Source organism: Monodon monoceros, unplaced genomic scaffold (genome assembly GCF_005190385.1).
Source record: "Monodon monoceros isolate NGI ecotype Baffin Bay Population unplaced genomic scaffold, NGI_Narwhal_1 Super_Scaffold_11, whole genome shotgun sequence".
Taxonomy (NCBI): Eukaryota; Metazoa; Chordata; class Mammalia; order Artiodactyla; family Monodontidae; genus Monodon; species Monodon monoceros.
This window is the reverse complement of record NW_021703767.1, coordinates 85,340,603-85,361,708: the sequence shown is the minus strand read 5'-3', so window position 1 is coordinate 85,361,708 and position 21,106 is coordinate 85,340,603. Positions and strand designations below refer to the sequence as shown.

Below are 21,106 nucleotides of genomic sequence, written 5' to 3'. Positions count from 1 at the left end.
ATGTTTCTTGAATGTTATATTCTCCACTTGGATTGATCCCTTTATCATTATATAAAGTCCTTCTTTGTCTTTTGTTGTAGCCTTTGTTTTAAATTCTATTTTGTCTGATATGAGTACTGCTATCCCCAGCTTTTTTTCACTTTTCATTTACATGGAATATCTTTTTCCATTCCTTCTGTCTGTGTGTGTCTTTAGCTCTGGGTTGAGTTTTGAGGTAGGCAGCATATAGATGAGTCTTTTTTTTTATCCATATATCAGCATACTTAATAATGAAAAGCTGAAAGATTTTCCTCTAAGATCAGGAACAAGGCAAGGATGCCCATCTCACTACTTTTATTCAAGATAGTATTGGAAGTCCTAGCCACAGCAATCAGACAAGAAAAGGAAATAAAAGACATCCAAATTAGAAAGAAAGAAGTAAAACTGTCACTATTTGAAGATAACATGATACTATATATATAGGAAACCCTAAAGACTGTACCAAAAACTACTAGAACTAATAAATGAATTCAGTAAAGTTTCAGGATACAAAATTAATATACAAAAATCATTTGCATTTCTATACACCAATAATGTACTATCAGAAAGTGAAATTAAGAAAACAAGCCCATTTACCATTACACCAAAAATAATAAAATTTCTAGGAATAAATTTAGCCAGGGAAGTGAAAGACCTGTACTCTGAAGACTATAGGACATGATGAAAGAAATTGAAGACAAAACAAAAAATTGAAGATATTCTGGGCTCATGGATTTATGAATTAATATTGTTAAAATGTCAGTACTACCCAAACTAATCTACAGATTCAGTGCAATCTCTTTGAAAATTCCATTGGCATTTTTCACAGAACTAGAAGAAATAAGTCTAAAATGTGTATGGAATCACAAAAGCCCCCAAATAGCCAAAGCAATCTTGAGAAAGAAGAACAAAGCTGGAGGCATCATGCTCCCTGATTTTAAGTATACTACAAAGCTACAGTAATCAAAGAGTATGTTACTGGCACAAAAACAGACACAATAGAGCAGAATAGAGAGCTCAGAAATAAACCCATGCACATATGGTCAATTCATCTATGGCAAAAGTGGCAAGAATAAAGAGTGGGGAAAAGACAGTCTCTTCAATAAGTGGCATTGGAAAAATTGGACAGCTACATGTAAAAGGATAAAATTAGACTATTTTCTCACACTATATACAAAAATAAACTCAAAATGGGATAAAGATTAAATACAAGACCTGAAACCACAAAACCCCTAGGAGAAAACATAGGCTGTATGCTCTTTGAAATCAATCTTAGCAATATTTTTTTGGATATGACTTTTCTTGCAAGGGCAACAAAAGTAAAAATAAATAAATGGGGACACAAACTAAAAAGCTGTTGCACAGTGAAGGAAACCATTACTAAAACGAAAAGGCAGCCTACTGAATGGGAGAAGATATTTGCAAATGATATATCTGATAAGGAATTAATATGCAAAACATACAAAGAATTCATACAACTAAACATTAAAAAAAAAACACACAAACAACCCAATTTAAAAATGGGTAGAGGACCTGAATAAGCATCTTTCCAAAGAAGACATCCAGATGGCCAGCAAACACATGAAAAGATGCTCAATATCACTAATGATGAGGGAAATACAAATCAAAAACACAATGAGATATCAACTCACACCTGTCAGAATGACTATTGTCAAAGAGATAAGAAATAACAAGTGTTAGAGAGGATGTAGAGAAAAGGGAATCCCAGTACACTCTTGGTGGGAATGTATATTGGTGCAGCCACTGTAGAAAACAGTATGGATGTTCCCCCAAAAGTTAAAAATAGACCTACCATACTCTCCAGCAATTCCACTCCTGTATATTTATCTGTAGAAAATGGAAACACTATTTTGAAAAGGTATATGCACCCTAGTGTTCATAGGAACATTATTTACAGTGGCCAAGATATGGAAGCAACCTAAGTGTTCATCAACAGATGAATAGATAAAGAAGATGTGGCATGTATATAGAGTAGAATATTACTCAGCCAAAATTTCATTCTTTTTTATGGCTGAGTATGGCTAGCAGGGAAGAGAAGGCTGGGGTGAGAGGCAAAATAGATGAAAGAGATTAAGAGGTATAAAATACTAGGTATAAAATAAATAAGTTACAAGGATGTAATGTTCAGCACAGGGAATATAGTCAATATTTTATAATTTTATATGGAATATAATCTGTAAAAATATTAAATTATTATGTTTTAACACTTGAAACTAATATAATATTGTAAGTCAACCATACTTCGGTTTAAAAATTATCACAGGGGTGTTCCCTGGTGGTCCAGTGGTTAGGACTTGGCACTTTTGCTGCCGTGGCCCCCAGTTCAATCCCTGGTCAGGGAACTAAGATCGCACAAGCCACACAGTGTAGCCACACACACACAAAATAATTATCACAGGGAAAAAGTTGGAAAAACAATTGAAGAAGACACAAATAAACTGAAAAACGTTCCATGCTCATGGATTAGAAAAATTGATATTGTTAAAATGTCCATACTTCCAATGGCATTTTTCACAGACATAGAACAAACAATTCTAACATTTGTGTGAAATCACAAAAATCCTGAATAGCCAAAGAAATCTTGAAAAAGAAGAAAAAGTTGGAGACATCATGCTCCATGATTTCAAACTATATTACAAAGTTGTAGTAATCAAAACAGTATGGTAGTGGCATTAAAAAAAGAAACATAGATCAATGGAACAGAACAGAGAGCCTAGAAATATAGCCACACACATATGCTCAATTATTTACAACAGAGGAGGCAAGAATATACAATGGGAAAAGGACAGTCTCTTCAATAAGTGATGTTGGTAAATAGTATAGCCACATGCAAAAGGATGAAATAGACTACTGTCTTACACTAAGCACAAAAATTAATTAACTCAAATGGATTAAAGACTTGAATCTAAGGCCTGAAACCATAAAATTCCTATAAGAAAACATCGGCCTTGAACTCCTTGACTTCAGTCTTTGTGATGATTCCTTGGATCTAACTCCATAGGCAAGGGCAACAGGCAGTAAAATAAACAAATGGGACTACCTTAAACTAAGAAGCTTCTGTAGAGTGAAGGAAAGTGTCAACAAAATGAAAAGGCAACCTACTGAATGGAAGAGAGGATATTTGCAAATCATATATCCAATGAGGGGTTAATATCTAAAAATATACAAAGAACTCACACAACTCAGTAACAAAAAGCAAACAACCCAATTAAAAAATGGGCAGAGGATTTGTAGACATTTTTCCAAAGAAGACATACAAATGGCCCAACAGGCACATGAAAAGATGCTCAACATTACTAATCATCAAAGAAATGTCAATCAAAATCACAATGAGATATCACCTGACACCTGTTAGAATGGCTATTATCAAAAAGACAATAAATAATGTGTTGCTGAGAATGTGGAAAAAAGAGGACCATTGTGCACTGTTGGTGAGAATGTAAATTGGTTTGGCTCTAGTAAAACAGTCTGAAGTTTCCTCAAAAACTAAAAATTGAACTATACTATATGATCCAGCAATTTCAATTCTGGGTATTCGAAAAGATTTTTTCACCCCTAAGTTCATTGCAGCATTATTCACAATAGCCAAGATATGAAAACAACCTGTGTCCCATCTATGGATGATTGGATAAAGAAGATGTGGCATATATATACATACAATGGAATACCACTCAGCCATAATAAAGAATGAGATCTTGCAATTTGCGGCAACATGGGTGGACCTTGAGTGTGTTATGCTAAGTGAGTATAAATATAAATAAATCAGGCAGAGTAAGGCATATAGTGTGTGATTTTACTTATATGTGGAAAATGAAAAACAAAACAAATGAAGAAAACAAAATAAAACTCCTCGATACAGAAAACAGCATAGTGGTTGCCAGAAGGTAGGACAGTTGGAGGTGGGGCTGGGGAAAATTGGTAACAGAGGTCAAGAGGTACAATCTTTCATTCATAAAATAATAATGTCATAGGGATGTAATGTACAGTATGGTGACCGTCAATAATATTATATTGCATATTTTATAACTTTGTATGGTTTCAGAGGGTAACTTACCTGTGATCATTTCACAGTATATACAAATATGGAAACATTATGTTGTATACATGAAACTAATGTTTTATGTCAATTATACTTCAATTTTTTAAAAAAAAAGATACCATAGGAAGGACTATTTCTTCTCTTTTGTATCTTCTACAATAATCTAATAAAGAGATAGGCAAATGGTGATATTTCTTTACAGGAGAACTTTGCACTATGTTTGTGATTAAATCAATCACATGTATTCCTTAGGTTAAAATAATGTGCAAATCACATTTATTTCTCTTTACTGAATGTGATAATTTCACTGTTTCAGAGGATAAAATAGCCCAAGACTCATAGAAGAAATTTAGAAGAATTAGTTACTTACAAAAAACAAAAACAAAAAACTGGGATCAGGGATAATGACAATACACTTTTAAAATTCAACAAGGCAGAATCACTAATCTTCAATGAGGTCAGGTTGAGGAGAGAAGAAAAATGTGGTTTAGAAAAGAACACTTTGGAAGAGGATGAATGATTTAAGCACTGAGTTGGGTTCCTCTAGGTGACAATAATGCATCCTTTCTTGGAATTTTTTTAACAAAAGCAACTTAAGCAGGGCAGAGACAGGGTCTTTTATTTTTGCATCAGCAGTGGCTAGATGTACTGCAGCCCAATGGGGATGAGGGAGGACAGTGGGTCCCCAGGCCCTATGCTCACCAAAGGCCTCCTGTAGGCTAATATGTTTCATCACAGAGATATCCAGACAGGTCAGAGAGAAGGAAACGATATTGCCCTGGTACCAGTCATGCCACCTGGAGTGCACTGCAAATTGACAGTTTTATAAATATAATTTTTATATTGACAATCATATAACATTGCACTTTGTGTGTGTTTATAGCACTAATGTGTTAGGCATTAGTGCTATAAATATAGCATTTTACATGCTATATTTTACATAGAAAACACCCTTGGTTACTCTGCTTTAAAGCATTTTAACAAACCAGGAGTTTCAAAATATGAAAGGGCCTGGGCTTTGTCTGATCTCTGAGAGGCATTTATCATGGATTAACAAATTAGAAATGCTGAAAACCCCCTTACAGAGTTTGTTTATTTGCAGATTATTTACCTGGATATGTAATTGAGCAATACTGTGACTGGTCTGCTAGTTGTGATTATGGGGGTCTCCCAGGGGATCATATTAATACCAAAATTACTTAGCTTTTTATTAATCAATTATGGCCTGCTTTATTTAAGGGATGCAGGGAGTTTGCAGCAGTGGAAAATCCACTGGGGCTTTAAAATTTCTTATTAAATCTTCTGTAGGTTTTTTCCAAAATGTGGTTAATAACAGAGTTCTATGACATGATAAGAAAGCAAAGTATACCATTTGTAATTCTAAAAGAAAATTACAGGTAACTTAACTCCAAAAGCAGTAATAATTAGAATAGCAAGGGGTACTGAGATAGAGTGAATTAAATCCTATGGGCATCTTGTGGTTATTTTGGAGAAATCATTACCTACTTTAATCATTTGGATTATAGGTACTGAGAATACACTCATGATTAGGGGTTTGATAGATGTATAATTTGAGTCTGGGTGTCAGTAGGCTCACAACTCTAGATAGTAAATATTGCCAGTTACTGATGATGCCTGAATAACAAAGTGGAAAAATCTTACAAGTTGTAACTTGGACCTCATCAATACATTTGCTATATTTATTAGTTTATGCTAATAAACTCCTTTATGAGAAGGATCATCACTTATTTCTCTTAGGAAGTTCATTTAATTTTCTCCTTTATTTTTTTTTTTTAATTTAAAAATTGTTTCTGGTCCAAATGGACTGAGATATAGAACATTCAAACTGGTACTTTTGTTTGCTTGCTTGTTTTCCTTAAGAAGACTAGTCTTTCCTGTTGGTTAATCTCAGTGTAACAAGAAATAGTGCATTGGTCCAGTGGTTCACACAACTTTGTTAACAGTATAACTGTATACTGATTAGACCATCCAAGACACATAGTGGGTAAAGCCTGGTACTGGGGAGAAAATCAGAGGGACTCATTCATGTAATAGATATGCTTTGAACCTAATATGTGCCAGATATGATACCAGATGCCCTGGGTATGTCCTCTTCCCTGTTACGTGGCCAACACCAAAAGCTGCTGAACTCAACTCTCAGCCCTCACTGGGGAAGCCACAAATTTAGGAATGCCTTTAATGGGTTTGAAGTTAATTAAGATTAAGTAGATGACCAAAATATTTTTTCTCTCATGAATTTCCAAAACCTTAAACCGTATCAGAAAAACAATGTTAAACCCAAAAACTAGATGCTGGTTCAGCAGCAATACCAAAGAAACAGGTAAGATTTGACCCATCATTTGCATGACTCGGCCTTGCTCACCTCACCCTAATTCAGGCCTGGGCAACATGTTTCCAGCCCAACAACCTCTAGCAACCATTCTGTCCCCCTCCTCTGACAGATGGGGGTTGGGTTGAGTGAGGTCCCAGGAGCCTGAGCTAGATGGGGACTTATCACCTGCAGATGCAATATTATCCCACCCAGGGAAATACTAATAGCAGGGTCCTAAGAGAATGGTAGGTCAGAGGCAGAATAAACAGCCCATGCTGGGGGATTTTTCCAAATGGAATTCAAGGTAGAAAGGCAGCCGAAGGATGAAGTTAAAGGGACAAAGACAAATGTTGCTGCTGAATGAGGATGTGGGGAGATGAGCCTGTAATAATTCCTGAGTCGTCTGTGGACATCCTCATGGCCTTTTCTTATCCATTTTCCATAGCTGTTATGAGAGCTCCCGGAGCTTTGAAAGTGATGGCCAGAGGCAAACCATTTATCTGTTTTGGCATTTCTAATTATCTGACAAAACACACCAACAAATTTATGTACTTTCCCCATTATACCAACCTTATACTACTTTTTATTCAGCCTTGAGGGAAGTAAGCTCAAGATACTGGCCATGTGCTCTCCTTTCTGGAAGACCAATAGTGTGAGACACCCGGCGAGGAGGACACTCACAACTGGGTTGAGCATGGCCTTTTAGTAATGTCCTGCACTGGACCAGGCAGTTCCATACCCGAGGCTCAAAAAGGCTGAATGAGTTATTCAAGAAACCGGTAGAATTTGAACGAGCCCAACCCAGGAAGGCTGTTAAGGAACAGTTTGAAAGCTTGAAGTGTCAGCAAGATTAGCAGCCTCTCAAACAACCAAAATGTATTTCTCCTATGTGTTTCCTCCACCACCATCATCACCACCAAATTCACAGGGCACATTTCCCAAGGATAGTTTGTTTAATGAGCTGGTCAATCTGAAAACAAAAGCCCTTTTTGGGAGTTTTGATTGCTAGGAAGTTTTCTGCTCTGAAAACTAAGGAAGTTGATGCTCCAGAATCTGAATCTACCTCGTTCAGTTTCTGCATAAGAGATTAGGTAGAAGGTAGAAATGAGAGAGAGAGAAGAAAAAGAAATATTTTTAATACTTGCATTTGTTTAATTTCTTAGGAGAATTAACAGACTATTCTTTTAGAAGAAGTAAATTAACTTTATACACTGTTTAAGGAATATTGTGTATGTAAGATCAAATGAGGGGAAAGGATAGTTTTGCCAAAGGCAACTGTTATCAAGGTTCTGAAATTAATTGGATGCTTTAATTGAGGTAGATTACTAGCTAATGCTTGCTTGAATGCAGTAATTCTCCTATTAAATTATCTTTGAATAATTACCTGAAATTTCTCAGCTGGGACTGATGGCTATTTAATTGCACAGCAATGTTGCTATATAATTACTTAACAAGGTGTCCTGTAATAGTTTAATTCACTTTTGACTGAAAAAAGTGGATGATAAAGTAACTACAAATACCTATTTCATAAAAAATAAATCTCTGTAGTTTTTTCCTTCAGATTATTTGATATTTGAAAGTAAATGAAATTATTTCTAAATTTTTTATTTATAATTCAAGTATTGATGATTTTTAAAATAGACTAGAGCCTCTCTAACACATAACACATTAGATAACATTTCAAAGGGTTGGAATTGTCATTTTTAATTTTTGCTTATCATGAGCAGTTTATGTTATTAAGTGCCCAGGAAACCACTCTTTTCTCTTCATTTTTATTGCATATTTTATCTAAGGTTTTCAAATTAGGTCTGTAATCATTAAATGAATAATTAAATATTATTTAAAAGTGCCCATATGTCATGTGACAGTAGTATGACAGAAAATTAAATTGCCTGAAATTATTTTGCAAACAATCTGCGAAGCACGTAGTTTCCACCAAGACATCAATTTACTAGCATTTAGAATATTGCTACAAACGTTATTAAAATATCAATAACAAGTATCATCTGACTTATCAGGTTAATCTAATTGACCTCTATAACAGTCTTAATTTGACACTAAAGTAAAAAAGCGAAGGACACAATATATTTTGACAATTTTTCTTTCTTATATAACTTGGTGATATAAAAACTAATAAAATCTTAAGAAGGCACAGCTGATTGGGATGTTGACTGAAAAAGCAGATTAACATTAGTGTATTTCCAGTCTTGCACATTAAATATATTTCCAAGATTTGTCCTAATGATTTAACATTGTATAAGTGACCTTTCTACTAGAATAACATGTTTGTTAAGCTTGACAAAACTAGAATTGAACACTGTTTTAATACATTAGGAGAATGGGTCACATTAACAAGATGAGGTTTGAGATTCAAGGCAATTTCATTCACATACAGAAGATGGACAGGAATGGTCTTTTCCAGTATGGCAGAAACAGTACTGAGTCATTGTGGAAAATAGCTAAATGTGAGACTTCACATTAGACCTTTTTTTTAAGCAAAGCTAATACATAGATGAGAATGCAGAATATAGGTCTCACTATCTTAAGCACTGGTTGGTAAAGAACTGGTGATGCCAAAGTCAATTTCCAATTGCTTTAAAATCAAAGATCATAGATATAATATATGCATCACACATATTATTAAATCCTTCAGTATCTGCAAGGTATTTGTCCTGGCTCCATTATGAACAGTTTAATTCTACTTATGATAAAATTTTTGAATCAGGTGAAAATATGGCACAGAATACCACTTGTGAGTATTGTGCTAGGAATATAAGCAATGCAGATGATCCAAACTTTGATGAAATCATCCTCATATATTGTAGCTATAGATGGATCCATTGCCTGAGAAGTACAGCACACAGGGAAATGTACACGGTGATTTGTGCAAGGAATGCATAATCCAACAACCTGGCCCCATGGAAGTATGCAAAATGAATTGCGTGGCTAGGAAAAACCATATAACAACCACTGTATCTTTGAGATCTTTAAGATTAAAATGGAGTTTTAAAATTATGTTGAATGAGAAAGCAAAGCCAAGGTGTTTGGTCATTTCAACCTTTTGGCCTTAACAGTATTTCAAAACCAAAGCCAAACAGAAATGCTTGCTATAGAGTCTGTGAGAAAGAAGGAAAGAGTTGATACAGAGTAAAGAGGGAATTTGATGGGATGGGAATGGTGGAGATGGAAGTGAGGAAGATGCAGAACATGAAAGGATATTCTTAGTGATTCCCAAGCGGTTGTGTACCCCAAGATGAAATTCTTTGGTTGCTTATGAACACTGCAATTGTGGTCACTCTTTTGTGGGCCATATCACTCTTACATACTGCTGGTATTGTGGAGAGGATGCCAAAAGGCAGCAGGATTCTGTCTCAAACCTGTGAATGAAAGGAAAAGTGATAAAGTACCGTTTTTGGAAACCCTCTCCACAATGCAGACACCAGGCCAAGCCTGTCGTGGGCATGTATTTATGGCACACCCTCCCAGGAACCTGTCCCACTGGTGTGTGGGGACAAGACAATCATGGCACAAGTCAGTGGGCCCATTTGCACTGTGTACACTCTAGTAATTAATTTTTCTCTTTAATAATAATACTGTGGCAACTATAACAAATAGACAGTCTCAGAGTTTTTCTGTACATGCTACAATTTTTTTATTTCTCCAAGTAGCAATTGTGGATAAGTCTTTTTTTTTCATTTAGGAAATATGTTCTTCATCAGAAAATACAGTTCCATTATCTTTTTTTTTAAAGGTCTTAATTTTGTTTATTTAAAATTGAGCTCTGTTCCAGTCACATGATTTAATCAGTGGGAGTGGTAGTCTAATACCACTGTTATGTTTGACCTCAGAATCGACAATGTTCGCTTTCAAAAATAGAAGTGGTCCTTGAATAAAATGAATAGTCTGATTTATTAAGAATGGACTTCATTTTCTTGTATGGCTTTTCCTCAAATGGAAATATGTATCTCAGAAGTAATTATACAGGAAATCTTCCCTCAACTCACATATCCGCTCACCCCTAAAATAAAATAAAACGAAATTTCTTCATGTGGTTCCAAAAGGAAGGAGACATCATCTCTGTTCCTTGTCTCAATAATGCATCTTCTGCCAAAAGACAAATGTCAAATTAAATAGGCAAGACAAAATAGAAATGTCTTCATCAGGAGCAAGCTGCTTTGTCTTGCAGGGTGTGGATGTGTGTTTACAGTAGTGTCACTCACTGTTCAGTGACTGAGATCGATTCTTCATTGGGATTCACGTTTTCACCATAAAACGAGAGACCACAATTAGGTAGAACTTTGATCAATCCTCCTGCCAACAGACCTGGAATCAAATTTTGAGCCTGATCTGAGCTCATATTCTTCCTTTATTCCAGTACAAAAGCTTGGACCCGCAGCATCATTGAAGCATCCTTGAAATCATTTGTGTTTCACTGGTGATGTGAGGTATGGCCATTCTTTCATTCCACAAACTAAATGGGCTTTTTCTACTTTCATCGAAGGAGAATTACTTAACCTTTTATGGCCTTACACTCTCATTGGCAGACCTATGGTTTTAGACTATGATGAATAGTTCCCAAACTTTATCGTGCTTAATAATCACCTGGAGCTTGATAAAAATGCATTTTTCTAGGCCCACCACCAGAGATTCTGGTTTAATTGGACTGGGGTGAGGCTCAGGCATCTCCATTTTTAACACGCTCCCCAGGTGATTCTTCAAACTTTGATGAACACAGAGTTAGATGATCTCTGAGGTTCCATCTAGATTCTAACATCTGCAATCAGTTCATGAAATCCTAGAGCTAGTGGGTCTCCTAGAAATCAAGTGGAATTTTGTATAAACTGGTTGCATAATACAGATGAGACAGTATATCAGGTAATAATAACATTAAACGGCTAATATTTGTTGAGTATTTCTTAAATTTAGGCAAGCCTTTATTTTAAGGACTTTATAAATATTAATTCATTGATCCTTAAAGAATATTAGGAGGAAAGTAATGTTACTATGTCTGTTTCACAGGTGTGGAATCTGAGGCCGAGAGAGAGGTGAAGTCATTTACTCAAGATTGGACAGGCCTTGGGGAATGGGCAGGCACTTGTCCATGTTGAAAAGAGCATTCTGGGTGGAGAAAGCAGAAGGAGCAAAAGCCCAGATCTATTAAGTTTATGAATTATTCAACAATAGCAAGTGCTACTGTGCCTGGGGCTCATGTGGCTTTGGGGAGTGTGAGCAGGGAGCGGGGAGGGAAGGAGAGAGGGTAGGGAGATAATTTAGACCTAAAACTGAAAAGGTAGCTCAGGGTCTAGTTTACGGAGGGACTTAGGTGTTGTGGAATTTGGGCTCTTTTACCTTTCTACTTTTTAATTTTTTTCTCTTTTATGATAGAGTCAAACTGGCAAAAGAAAGGTCAGCTGTATTTATAATGTACATATCCTTTATAAAACAAATAATTTCACCCCTAGAATTTTAAATTCATAAACAGAAATGCATATTAGAAGTTACATACAAGACTATTTTCATCACAGTTATTTATATACTAAAATTTTGGCAACAACATAAATGTTCAACAATAGGAGATTCTTGCAATAAATCTTTGTATATGCATATAATGGAACTTCGTTTAGCCATTCAAATATTTTAGAAAAATACTTAATGACAGGAAAATGTTCACAATATAATATTACTTTTTAAAAGCAAAGTTATCAAGCAGTATATAGAACGGTATGATTCCAATTTTATGAAAATTATGGAAAACACCGAAACGTTGACAGGGTTCTCACAGCAAACTGTGATTAAGCATGGTTTTCACTTTTTTAAGTAAAAACATTTGTCAGTGTTTTACAGATTTTTCTCTATTAATCAATGTTACATTTTATTTTATAAAATAACTGTAATAAAGCATATCATTTAGAAATATTTTCAGTGTGAATTGAAGCAAAACAGATTTTCTAATAACCAGAGCATTTAGTCAGGAAACCCCAATTCTATGCATTCCAGTTAAATTTAAGTTTCTGGGGAGTGGAGGCCTGCTGGAAATATGCGTGCAGGATGGGCTCCAGGTTGCAGAGAGAGCCAGGAAAGGTGGAAAATGTCCTTGTAACCCTGGAGAATCAACAAGGAGGGGTATCCTGAGGATGCCAAGCAGAGGATCCCGATTTTGCTAAGCACCACCTTGTTTACCCTCAGCTGTTTCTGTGTAACCAGAGGCAGTGTGTGTAGGAATTTTTGTCCTACCTGAGTGTACTTATTTGCAAGTCAATGCAAACAATACTAGTGAAAGTCAACACTGCTTTGAATGATTTGTCAGTTTCTTTGGAAAACATGGTTGACTATGTCCTAAGGGCAGCTCCCAGGTGATTCTATAGTGGAAGTATGGCTGCATGTTCTTCATGGTGGAATTGGTATGCAGTAATTACTGAAGCCCAGAAAGATTACTTAGGGTACCCTAAGGCCGGCTCACAGCGTGAACCCTGAGGAACGTTTAACAGTGAGACGCACTGCCTGCCATCTTCTCATTCACCTCCTCATTTCAGCTCCTCTCAACAATATCCACTTAGTTTTCCAAGTCAGAAACCTCAGAACTATCCTTGATTTTTCCTTCTCCCAAACAACACATCTAAAGAGTCACCAAGTACAGCTGATGTTAAGTCCAATGTAGTATTTTGTTTTGTTGTGAAATCACTAAATAAATGCTTCCTCATAGAAAAATTGTCAAGCGGATGAAAAGATAAAAGAGGAGGGGAAAATCACTCTTGATCCCACTATTAATATTTACAAGTATTTTTTCATGAAATTTTCTGTCAAGTTCTGTATACAACTTTGAATCCAGATTTTTTCAGATACATATGTATTTTTCAGATTCTTTTCCATTATAGGTTATTACAGGATATTGAATATAGTTCCCCATGCTATACAGTAAATCCTTGTTGTTTATCTGTTTTATATATAGTAGTATGTGTCTGTTAATCCCATACTCCTAATTTATCCCTCTCCACTTCCCCTTTGATAACCATAAGTTTGTTTGCTATGTCTGTGAGTTTCTGTTTTATAAATAAATTCATTTATGTTATTTTTTAGATTCCACATATAAGTTATAACACATACTATTTGTCTTTCTCTGTCTGACGTACTTCACTTAGTATCAAGAATTTTTTCTTCAAACTATTGTTGACTCTGTTACTCTCCCTCATTCACTACAAGTTTATTTCAGACCTTTCCTCACCAGAAATAAAGTGTTTCTTGTCTCTAAGGACACAAGGGGGACTAAAGCAAGCACGAGCCCTGCTCTCATGGAGCCTACAAGCAATACCTATCAATCTTTTCTCCCTTCTTTAACAGAAGGGGTCTCATACAGCTCATACTCTCCTGTGGCTTGCTTTTTTTCTCCAACATTATATCACGGAGATCATCTTACATTCATTCCTCATTCCTCCTTACATTGTATATTATTTCCTTGTATCCTTGGGTCATAATATACCCAGCCCCTACTGATGGACATTTAAGGTGTTACCAGTCTTTTACTACTGTAAACAGTACTACAGTAAACAGCCTTGTAGTATGTGTCATTTCACACATGTGGGAACAGAGTCGTAGGATAGTTCCTGGGAGCAGGGCTTGGGTGGAAATTGCTGAATTTCCTTCCACAGAGGTTTAGCAAGTAACATTTCATCAGCAACCTGTCAGAGTGCCGGTTTCCCCACCACCTTGAAACGCTCTCTTTATTCTCCTCTGAAAACCACTTGGTGGCCTTGGGAAATCCCACAGTTGAGAGAACTGAAGGAGACGGGAAGGGGAAGCGGAAGAATTCTTTCTCCCTCAGGCCACCAAGGAACCTTTCTTCATGGAAGTCTGGGCTTATTTTTAAGGTCCCTTTATTCCTTAAAGAAAGAAAATGCTACAGTGCCACTGTGCATGTGCCTCAAAGAGGAACAGATTTCTTTCCGTGTTTCCAACTAAACCAACCACTTAAAAAGATACAGGGCACTGTTCAGGGTTGTTGGAGCAGTAGGGGAACATGTAGCCGATCAGCAATCAAATGGCCACTCGGGAGAGCAATCTGTGTGCTCTTCCCCACAGAGCAGCCAGTTTCAACTGGAACATATGCAGAGCCCATTTGCCAGCTTCTTTGTGCAGTAGTTACGCTCCCCGTCTTAGAGGCAGGGGCAGGTTAGGGGAGAGCGTCCATGTTGTACAACAGGATATCTGAGCTGCCCTTTATGCCTACCTATTTCTTTCCCTGCTTTCACCCTTTTGTGTGTTTTTAATGGGGATAAGTGTGAGATGTACTGGAGTGCAATCACATTGTGGTCTTAAAAGGATCTCTGATGATAGAAAATATGTCAATTTATTATTTCCCTCGGGACAGAGGAAAAAAGTACAGAGGTTCAATGGATGATGAAGATAATACTTGTGCACTGTATAGCATTTTCCAACAAAAGATTTTAAGGTGATTTTCCTTCAAAAAATATTTTAGTCCCATTTTGTAGGTGGGGAGACAAGAAGATTTCGTAGTGACTGAAATGTCCTAGTGGTGGGACCCTGCGTAGAGTCAGCATCGCTATGATCCTTTCTGGGCTCTTTTCACTCCCTCTAGTGGAATTTGGTTCTTCACATCAGAGTTTTATACAGCAAATAGCAAGCACTGTGCTATTGTGTGTGATCTTTTGGGTACCAGAGCCACAGTTTCATCAAATCTTCAACCTGATGGCTATATCTGTGATCAGAACTATCTCATGTACCTACAGCTCCAGTTTCCTTAAATAACAATTAGCCCAGCAGATCCTGGGCTGCTCTCGAATGCAGGAAGCATTCTGGTGAGGCTCAGCAAGGAGGTAGACGCTTGTTATTTGTCACGCAGGGTCATTCATAATGAATCAACAAAGCGTTGACAATAGTTTTCTTGTAAACTGAACAAACCTTATAAATGGTGTGTGGTCTCCCCTCCCCCATGAATTAGTTCCTTTGTCCTGAAATGTGTGGTTAGCACAGATATTCATTCTGCTCTGCTGGGAGAGTGGCGGAGTCTTGGGAAGCACCCGAATGTGCAAGACAAGTCGACATTTTATGTTTTGGTCTTCTGTATCAGAGCTGGAAATATCTCATTTGTACCTTGAAAAGTCAGAGAAAAAACCTAGGTGGAAAGCACAGAAAACTTTCTAGACTATCTAAGTGATCAATTTTAGGACATGAATGTGATAGCTACTTCCTCTCTTTTATGTGTACAAGGATGAAAGGAAATTAAGACTCTGTAGAGACAGTTTTTTAAATGCTTTGTATGGCTGTTTGAAATTCATTGTATGATTGCCTGTTTTTTAAAAACCTAAATAAGGAGGGCTAAAGTACTTCGAAGGAAACTAATTGCTTTAAGCTTTCCCTCCTCAGTGTCTGCTATTCTCTGCTGTTATATAATCTTGGATACTGAGCAACCGAGTGAAAGAACCAGTGTCTTACTTAAAGTAAATGGACAAACATTATTTGCTGCCGGCATCTTCTTTGGCTCCTGGGGGGGGGGGGGGGGGGGGTACGTTTTGTAGTTAAATTTACCGTACCTTAGAGTGCATAATATCAACCTTATTGTCAAAAGACTGAGACAAAAATGCACAGAATTGAAAAGAGCAAATGTATGTGGAAGGAGGTTTTTAAAATCTTGAAATGTTCAAGTATTGCTGCTTGTCTTTATAAAAAGGCAAATTACGATGGCATAATTTCTGACATGTTGTTACCAGGTAGATTGTGTATTGGAATGTATATTAGATCAAATTGATAGATTGCTACATGAAAAGAACTGCAATATTGAAATTCGACTTCACGTTTAAAATTATTTACAGAACTATACCACATTAATAGCATTTATTTCATTTCAGATATAATTTTACTTAATGGTAAATTTTTGTTAAAGCATATGAATGTGTTTTTCTCTCTTAAAAAGAATTGCCAAAATCATTGCTAACACATGAAAACAAGTCAATGATTAAGATCACATAAACCCATGTAATATGTATATTCAATCCAGAATTGTTTTAGGGTCATTGTAGCCATAGAGTTTTCAAATAAATTATTTGAATATAAAAGTAGATTATGTATTTCCCCTGTGGCTGGCCAAATGTCTTTTCAACAAAGGGTAAAATAAGAAGGCTATTTTTTTGTGTAAAAGAGTGATCTTTTTAGTCATGCTTGGCTGCCTTTTCAGGACTGTCTCCATTTATAATGAGATATTCTTGAACTCATTTGAACCAGAAAGTTTAGTAAATTTGTGGTACATTTTTCATGAAGTATCGTGATTTGTTTAAAATGATCAGGGTAGAGCAAAGGGAGAGTAGATTAATGATTGTTTTCATTTCTAGATTATAATTTTGAGCTGACATTTAAATTGGACAAAACCTAGAATATCAAAAATATATATTTATTTACTTTATTTCATACTTCTTGGCAGTTCTAATTTCATCTTATTGTCTGCTGAAAGGTATACTTGCTATTCAAATCTCAGTTAAATCTCAGTTGAAGCTGTCATAGAGACTGTCATAACAATAGTTTTTATAGTCATATTTTTCAGGGTTCCTGACATTGAAAGGTGGTGATGGCCCTTCCAAAATACTGAGGAAAAGTTTTTCCTGTAATTTCATGGCTCTGATTTGTAGTAGATCTGACTTATATGCAAATCTTTTCTTTTCTTTATAAACATAGTAAAAAAATCCTGAAAATGGAAACACACACACACACAGTGTGAAAAGGATCTTTTTGAAAACTGAAAGTAAATTTTGACATGTTCATTAACATATGAAAACATGTTTATGTTATTCTCTTATGTTTTAACATTTTCTACATTTAATTATTTTTCCTCAGATACCTGAAGGTCATTTAAAAAACTCTTACTTATATATTTTTTGCAATTACAAGCAGAAAAATCAGTTAATAGATCTTAACCTGGTATCAAAAATCAACTCCATATTGTACTCATTCCCAATCTTATTTCTCCAATTGTACTTTGAAATGGACACATTACTTGTTTTACATTTGTATTTCTCTCAAACCCCCTAATTTCTTTATAACTACTCTGCAGCAAATGCCATTTTTTTCTATTCTTTTGCCTTTCCGTGATTTTTACAGCAAGTGATGTGTCATATCTCTCCTGAAATTGGCCATTCTTTTCAGAAAAGTTTTTTTTTTTTTTTGGCCTGTGGTGTTACACTGAAAAAGTCACCCAGCTAAAATGAGTTACTTCATTTCCAAATAAAAACAATAGTGTTTTCATGCCTGCACTTATTATTATTCTGAGAATGTACTAATTTGTTACATCCAAGATGACGGTTCGTTGGGTCTGTGAAAAGGGCAGTGTGCCAACTATAGCAGGGAAGTAAAAGGCCTTCTTTCATGGGAAGTAGTGGGACAGAATGTAGCCCACAGTTCAGTGGATATCAGGAGGCACGCTGCCAGTGGAGTCATCCCAGTATCAGGGTTTCCTGTGTTGGGTTCTGAATCAAGCAAAAACTATGATTTCACTTAATGTCAGCCTGGGCAGCCAAATTTTCAAACCCACTATTGCTCTAAGGAGCAACTGATAAATGTTTTATCCCTGCAGGCACTGGCTGATGTGGCACAAGGGTTTTGAATGTGTGCAGTGCATTATTACTTGTGGCATTAAGCTTAGATAATTGTCTACTTACCCTGAGCCGGTAATAGAAAAATACAATTGGAGGATATTTTTATAAAGTAAAACTACAAAATAGATTTATCTATAGTATTATGAATTTTTTTTTGCTGCTGTCCTCCCCTATTAAATTTGAATGATAATGAAGTTTGATTCTATACCTTTATTCGGCTCTAAACCAGGGTGGTCTCATAATTTTGTTTTACATGCATGACATTGCTTAAGGTCATTAGCTGTAAATCGTAGTATAAAAAGGCTGAAAATATATTCAGTACTTTGTAGTTTCCGAATACACATTTAAGAGCTGCTATGAAAAGTCGAGACCTACATGGCAGATTTTCTGGCACTGAATGGTCAATTTAGTGATGTAGATTAGTGAATCCAAACAGTAAGTGGAGAGAGACTATAATAATGCTTTGATATGTCCCTCTGTTGAAGCATATCCTTGTTGATCTATTTTTCTTTGCCCTATGGCAAAATGCTCTCTACTTTCTTATTTTTTAAGAATATAACCCAGATAAAATGACCAGTTTTTAAAAATAATTTTCATCTGCTTTGATACCACTGAACTAATAAATGAAAAACAGATTTGTATTGATGCATCTTATTTTGTTGGAGTAAAATCTTTCCTTTGAGAACGTTTGCTTTTTGTCAACATGTATTTGTCGAGTCTTCTTTTAATATAAAGTTTTAATTCGTCATCTTTTTTATTTTAAAGGGAAGTGCACTTTAAATAACATTTAAACAACAGCTATTTTAATAATAACGACAATGATGATGATATTATTTTATCTAAATCTTGAAATAGGTCTTACTTAAAATGTGACTGACCTTAACTTGGTGTTTTGAGTCTTATTTCATTTTTGTAACTATTCGTGTTCCTGGGAAATGAAAACAAGTTCTACCTTTTGTAATTTTTCCCAGATTACAAATTTGATTTTCTTGGCAACTTACTTCAAAAATAAGGGCTGTAAGTATTATTCTTTTTCATTCCAAATGGAAACTAACTGAATTTACAAGAAAGACAACTGAAAATTGGAAATGTTTAAAAATAAAAACAAAAATACACCGTCGTAACAGATTTTAAATGAAGTAGATTATCAAGTGGACTGCTAATTTTGCCTTTCCAAAATGTTGGATATTTAACCCTCAGAATAATTAAATATTTGTAATAAAGCAGTTAATTCAAGCAGTTTATTGCTGTAATTTGCAAAAGTACATTGAGCTGCTTTCTTTTCAGCTCATTGATGGAGGAACAAACATTTCTTTAATAAGACTACAGCACATTCTAATTTTGTTGCAAAAGCTTAGATAAGGATCAGGCCCCCTCTGAATCACTGCATTGACCTATGACATTGAAAGTGCTGAAGCTCTTTGGCAAAAGAAGAGTTAGACAGTCATTATTATGCACAGGACTTTCCAGTTCTAAAGGGGCTCTGTGCTTTCTCTCAGATAGACTTTGTTTGTTGGAAATGAGAACTGTATTTTGGCAGCAAAGGACCAGAACTGAAGCTACTCTGCAGGCAGACTCATTATGACATAATCCTTCATTAATCCTCATTCTCTATTAATAGATCATGCAGAAGTTTTGCTTTAGTTGATCATCTTCATCAAGGAGCTATGAAAAAGCATTACCGGCGAAATGCCCACCTCTGGTTTTAAGGCTGCTGGTTTACAATCATCTTTATTAGTTGCAAAGATTAATGGCAAAAATAATCTCTTGGACTTTGCTTAGTATACAAATGACATATGAGCACCTAAAAAAACTGTTGTAACTGGATCTTGATGTTCGGGGGTAAAACACACCTGGGAAGAAAATATACCATTTAACAATTAAAAAAAGAAAGGTTTATCAGGCTGATACTTCCTCTGGTGAGAGAAAGGGGTTCTAGTTGTAGAAGGGTGGGAGTAGTGGCTGAACAATCCAAGTTCCCATACTGCTTCAGAAAACTAGTTAGCATAAAATACACATCTGTTACGGTTACTGAGTAGATTGGATCAATCTTGAGAAGCTGAACTTTTCGAGATGGGTGGGTAGGGGTGCATTTCCTTTAGAAATATGTATGTGTGCTTGTTTTTGTCCAAATTACCTGCCCCGATCACAGACTAGAGCTGCAGCATTCTGTTTCTTAGACTTTCATCATACTCTTCTACAGCATTTTGGGACCCACGTAAAAATGTAATTAAAGACAATAAAGAAATGTGCTTTGCTGGGGTTTTTTGTCATTTGTTTTTACAGAATTCTGTAACACTCTTGGGGTCACTGGTGAGCCAGAAGTTCGCACAGCAAGTCTGACTCCTCGGCTCAGCCTGAAACCTCCCTGAGCCCTGTGGCCTCCTACCTTCTCTGACTCTATGCACCAAGGCTTTGACGTACGTTTGTTGATAGACCCAAAACCTCATTGGAAGGTATAGTTTAGGTATGTTAGGAGGAGATTCTAATGATATTTCTTTCATCTTTAGTCCACAGGGTTTGAATATCACAAAATAAAATACTGTTAGTGGGGAGATTATTTGGTTAAGCAGTATGAACGTTTTCCTAGAAAAATATGCTGGAAAACCTTTTTTCCGTGGTTGACGGGTGATTGTTCTGGTAGGAATGCACTCATAGTGTTGAGCCAGTAATGGAGATTGTGCCTCTTTGGAACTGGCTGACAGCCCCACATTGACCCCTGATAATAATGCCACTGTTCCTTAAAATATTAGAAAATATGTAGGCTGCAAAAAAAACTGTAGGGTTGTATTTTTATATTGTCTTGCACATATTTGCGAAATGAACAAACCTCAAGGAAGTTAATGAAGTTGTCCCTAAACACCCAAATTGTAATGGTTTAACCTGGCTTCTGTCTAGGCCTTCTCATCTCTTAATGTTTTTATTTATATTCTATAGTAAGAGAACTAAGGTTTACTGAACTCTTATAAGTGGACCACCTCCCTAGGCACTTTATGTAAGTGATCGAAATTAATTTTAGAGTTAATAGTCTAAGCTAATTGAGAGAGAATCATCATAGAACTCTAAGGCAAAAGCTGCATTTTCTAGGCTCTTGAT

General features: G+C 35.9%; 1 non-coding gene across 1 annotated transcript; it reads left to right on the top strand.

The window, feature by feature from the left end:
- Positions 1 to 2,308: 2,308 nt before the first annotated feature.
- TRNAK-UUU lies at positions 2,309 to 2,381 on the top strand. Its single transcript has one exon. It is a non-coding gene; the product is annotated as a tRNA-Lys (tRNA).
- Positions 2,382 to 21,106: the final 18,725 nt, after the last annotated feature.